The sequence below is a fragment of the Lithobates pipiens genome, unplaced genomic scaffold, assembly GCF_037356315.1.
Source record: "Lithobates pipiens isolate NorthernLeopardFrog02 unplaced genomic scaffold, aLitPip1_a1.2 Scaffold_27, whole genome shotgun sequence".
Lineage (NCBI taxonomy): Eukaryota > Metazoa > Chordata > Amphibia > Anura > Ranidae > Lithobates > Lithobates pipiens.
Window position 1 is genome coordinate 92,949,653 of NW_027507788.1, and position 5,707 is coordinate 92,955,359.

General features: G+C 43.3%; 1 pseudogene; it reads left to right on the top strand.

Annotated features, from left to right (window-relative positions):
• Positions 1–2,792: 2,792 nt before the first annotated feature.
• On the top strand, positions 2,793–4,165 carry LOC143932966 (serine/arginine-rich splicing factor 7 pseudogene; annotated as a pseudogene).
• The last annotated feature ends 1,542 nt before the right edge of the window (positions 4,166–5,707 follow it).

The following is a 5,707-nucleotide window of genomic DNA, read 5'->3' on the forward strand; positions in this document are numbered from 1 at the left end:
TATAAAATGTATGATGACATTGACATTTCTTACAGCTTGCATGAATGCTTCTGTCATTCCTGCAACAAACATTTTACAAATAGACTCCACAGAGAGCTAAACCCAGACAAGTTGCCTCATTCTTTAAGTGATTAAAATAATAATGTAAATACATCTCTATAAGATAGCTGTATGACAACATATAAGCACAAGCCTAGTTTGCGTAAAAGTAAACCCCAGACCAGCAGTGAGAGTTCAAGCGATAGTAAACCACTGTGTGTGTTTTTTTTTTTTTTGTTATTGCATCCTGCCAGGTAAAGAGGTCTTCCTTCCGTGTTCACAAACTCCAATTGTGTGAGTGGCCGGAACCATGGTGACATTACTCCCGCACATGCGTGTGGGTGCCGCCGCTTACAGCACAGGACCTTAGAACTTAGCCCTTACAGCGCCGCGCTGTCACCGCTGAGGGTGCTGACATCTTCCCCTGGCCTTTCTTCTTGGTTCACTTGCTCTGGCACTGTGAGTGTCTGGAGCCACAATGACGTCTCTCCCATGCATGCCCAGACTTTCAGAGCACATGCACCGGTGATATCAGTAGATGCATGCAAGGTGAATATCTCTTAAACGGTGCACGTTTAGGAGACATTCATTTTATCTACAGGTAAACCTTATTATAGGCTTACCTGTAGGTAAGAATAACAAAAGGGGGCTACACTACCGCTTTAAGATTTGTATGGTACCTGTACCCTGTATTAATTGTTTTAAGAGTATTTATTGTAAGTGGGTGTTTGCAGGTAATGATTTTTTTATGATAGCTCCCATTCATTTTCTCCATGAAAAAATAAAAAAAGAATCATCTATGTCCTTATGGAACTGGTTTTTCACAGTTATGCTAAAACAGAAAAGGACCTTGCCCAAAATTTTGCCTCAAAATTAGAAGCACAAAATTGTCTAAAATCTCTATATGTAACATTAGGAGTGCCCTTCGCCATCTAGAAATTTGCGCCAGAGCCTTCCCCTGGGACTCTCCCCCAAAATAAGAACAGACATGCCATCAATTTCCAGGCCTGATCACTGTGAGATTTTCAGGTTTCGGTTTTTCTTCACATCTGTAGAGATGAGCGGCACGCACAGCAGGAAAGCTGAGTACTTCATGTCTTCTTGGCAGATAACAGTTTTTATTTTTTTAATACTTACTTTAGCAACTAAGTCTTTAAAACAGATCTATAAAGTAGATCTTGGATGTATTTTTTTTTTTTTACCTTTCAACAAAATAATCTTTTTGCTGTTTAGAGATGTGGTATTTTTTTGCAAATTATGTTTGCCATTTCTACACAACTTGCAATAAGATAAGATCTTTATATATTACATTAAAGACCAAATACTTGCAAGACATTCTTGTGTGAGAAAAAGAGGTTTCAAAGAGGAACTACAAAAAGTTAGACCATTAACTAAAAAACATTAAAACTTGTTTCATGTGAAAAAAAAAAAATGCTTCATACTTCTCATTTGTGTTTTTTTTGCAAATGCTTCTTATGGCCTTTAATGGAAAAAAACAAACAAAACGGTATTGCTGGTTTAAAGCCCGTCCTATCCTCCTCCCTAACAATCTTTCCCACAGAAACTCAAAATCCTTTATAGCCCAGTCCTACCCATTCACAAATTTAAAAAAAAAAACCCTTCAGATTCCCTTTTTATGCACCTGAGTCCACTATTTCATGACCCTCCAGGCCTCTTCTACCGGCTGTTGAGAAGGGTGAGCGGCCACTGCAGTCCAGGTTACCAGCAGGTCAATCTTGCCACTCCTCACACAATTTTAGTAGGGTGCCCACATGTCCTGGATTGCCTTGGAACTGTCCCACAATTGACATATCTGTCCTGGGTCCCAGACACCTTCATTCCGGGACAGTATAGTGCCCCGCAATGAAAGAGAGGACACAGCCACCTTACTAACTACATTGCTGGAACTAATTGCTAGGGCTGTCCCGCCTGGCATCTGGCAATCAGTGAGGTCACAGACTGAGTCCTGGAGTGAGGCCTGTGCCTAGGGATAGTATTGAGGCTGATAAGTGAGGGAATATGAAGATGACACAGGAAAACAATGAAGATGACACACGGGAGCAACTGAGGGAATAGTAATGAAGAAAGTGGCACAGGGGAACTGAGGGAACCAAGGAGACACTAATGAAGGTGACACAGAAAACTGAGGCGACAGTAATGAAGGTGAAACAGGAAACTGAGAGAATAATAATGGGGACACAGGGAACTTAGGGAACGTAAATAAAGGTGACACACAGGGAATTGAGAGGACATTGATGGAGACCGAGAGAACTGCACATTTTATACCACCTGTCTAAACTGGTGACCATTGTTAACTTTTTTTTTGCCAATTTTATGGAAAAACAAAAGTATCAAAAATCATCTTTTTTTGTTCATGCAACATTTAGACACCTTCAGAGAACCCAGTTTCTCCTGTCACATTTTAGCCAAAAAGAACCTTCTCTAATATACACATTTTTCCCCCCATTAGTGACAAGGACAAGACATTTGATTGGCCAGTTTCATTTATCTGCTTTTGTCCTTCTGGGAGACAGATAATGGCTTTTAGCTGTCGACAGCTACAGTCATAAAATCTTTTTTATGAAAATTTGCCTTCTTTTACTACTAAGTTAGCCCTCAAGGGCCGAGGTGGTCTATTATTAAAATTAACATAGCACAGAGTTATTATCTGTCCCTTTGATATGTAGAGAATCTCTGCTTTACATATTCCACTTCTAATCTGGGATGTTGCAGGAGAGCCCCCAGGAGCAATTATGTCACGATACAGGAGGTATAGCGGTGAAGCAAAAGTCTACGTGGGCAATCTTGGTGCTGGCAAAGGAGTGTTGGAGAGAGCTTTTGGTTACTATGGTCCTCTGCGTACTGTTTGGATTTCAAGAAATCCTCCAGGATTTGCTTTTGTTGAATTTGAAGACACAAGAGCTGCTGAAGATTTAGTGCGTGGTTTAGATGGAAAGGTCATCTGTGGCTCAAGAGTTAGGGTAGAACTGTCAACTGGCAGGCAATATGACAGACCACCAGCACGAAGGCCCTTTGTTCCAAGTGACAGATGTTAGGAATGTGGTGAAATGGGGCACTATGCATACGGCACTATGCTCGCTCAAGATATCGGGCAAGAAGATATTCCCAATCGCATATCAGAAGCCGTGGTAGGAGGTCCAAGTCTGGTTCTCCCCCAGAGATCAAGATCTGCTTCACCCACGTAGGTCCAGATCTGGAAGTCCACGCAGAACTCGATCTCCTCCATCTGAAGGCCCCCAGCTGGGCACCACTTCTGTATAGGTAGGACTGCTGTCTCCTATGGCAACAATCTTGTAGCTGTTTCTAATGGTAAAGGTATTCAAATCAGCACAACAGTTCCCTTTACCCCACACTCACTCACTGTGGGTCTTCCCTCAACAAGCTCCCAGTCTCTCTCACTAGACTTTAGATCCACTAGCCACTGGATCCCCTGAGCGCTTTCACTGCACTCAGTATCTTCCTTAAGCATTTCCCACTCTTCACTGCTGGGTCCCTAGCTTGGCACTCACAGATACTCCATCAAGCTTCCCCCCTGCTGAAACGTTAGGTCCCTGGCTTGGCACAAGCGTCAACTGTCCTGTCCCGCTGGGTCCCTGACTTGGCACCTTCTGATGCTTTCCCACTTCTCCACTATCCCCAATTGCTGGCTCCTTTGTGGCGACAGTTTCCCCTCTACCTCAGACCACGACTGGTTCCCTGGCCGGCAGAACCTTTACTTCTGGTTGGACTAAAAACCTGCAGTCCCAACCCTGCACTACTAATGGATAGGCTCTCAGCCTAGCAACCTGGGTCAATATGATACACGCCCACCTAGACAGCCATCCAGGTAGGGAGAACCCAGATCAACTGACACCACCCACATGGGTTCTCCCAGCCGGCCAATGGACCCAAGAAAATCCCTGCCCATTGGCTGAGACACCCCATTCATTCTTAATCTATCCTTGCAATGCCCTTGTCTTATCTAATGTCACCAGACACCCGGCCATCTAGTCACAGAAGGGAGAAGTGCAGCAATTCCAGAATTAGGGCAAAATCAATTGACCACCATAGAAATTGGCCAAGGCAACTATCACTTAGCAAATACATTTGTAGCATCGGCTCCTGAAGAGCACACGCTATGTTTTTTTTAAAAATTTAATGTTACACCTGCACTGCTGTTTGGTTTGGGTATAATTATTCCAAATTTGGACCTCAGCATCAGTCTGACTGGACTATAGGGTGTTCAGCCTGGCCATAGGGGCACTGTCTCTTCTGGCAGGCATGGAACCACAGTCTGGTTGGGTGCTTTAAGGTTGCTTTCTCTCAAAGCCAGCCCAGTGGGAGTGTCATTCTTGCTGTGCTTTCTGGGAGAGGGTACTTAAGATGCAGATGTCACGTGGTTCTTGGTTTCCGGTCCAGAAGTATGTTCTGACTCCATGGTCCTGGTACTCCTGACCAGCCCCCAGGAAGGCTATGGCCTGGGATGCGGATTTACCCGACTTTATGTCTCGGGGCTGGCTAGCCCAGAGGCAAGGAAACTAAAGAAAGGATTCCGAGGTGGTCCGTTGCCATCTCCAGTTGTGGAGAGGCCCAGCAACTTCGTAGCTATCCAGGGGAGGGCTCTTGGCTTCTTAGCAAGAGCCTGGTGAGGCTGAGGAACCTAAGTGAATCCAATCTTGTGGGTATCTCCAAACCGGCTGTAAGATACTGGTACCACACAAATGTTTTACAAGTTCTAGTTTCCTACATGTTCTAGAAGAACGTTTGTGGCAGAGACTTATTCCTACATGTTCTACAACAACGTCTGTGGCAGAGACTTGTTCCTGATTTAAGCACCTTGTTGGCTGCTAGGCCTTGCAAGAGAGGGACTATCCAACTTGAGTGAACATCCAGCTGTGAATGGCTATTCTCTGTATTTAGTCAAAGTAAGCAAGTCCTTTATCATTGACTTTGACACTAAGAGTACCTGAACTTTCCTCCTAACCCTCTGATCCTATACTAAAAGACTGTTCGTTAACTACGTTTTTTTGCAAATAAAAATCCATTTAAGCGGATCTGTTGTCAGTCTCTAAATTTCTGGGCCATCTACCACAGAAAACCCCTAGACGCAAATCGAGTTGAAGAAGGTAACAGTAAGCCCAATCAAACCAGCAGCTCCTTCGAGGGTTAGTGCTATACATTTAATAGCAAAATGAAACAAAAATCTTGGAATACACCCTGCAAAAGTATTATGAAGCTAATTTGAACAATGACCAATTTGCCCCAAGGACGGGATACCTCCCCATAAGCAATTAGATACTCTATTCAAAAAAAGAGGGACAAAGAATTGTCCACAGAAAGCAATTAAGGGATGGGTCAACAATGGTATAATTGTACAAAAGATAAGGCTTTATTGATGAATTACACAAATATATGATAAAAGTCCAACCAGTTTGGTACACATAAATATATATATATATATATATATATATATATATATATATATATATATATATATATATATATATATATTGTAGCAGAGCGTCCCAGAGAGAGCCAGGAAAAGTCCTGTTCGGGGTTTATACCTCTCCCAGGCTCCTCTCGCACACGCTCAGAAATCTTTGATCCATCATCCAGTTCGGGTCTTGGTCCTCTTCCCCAGGCTAATTTAAGCTCACCTGAGCAGACA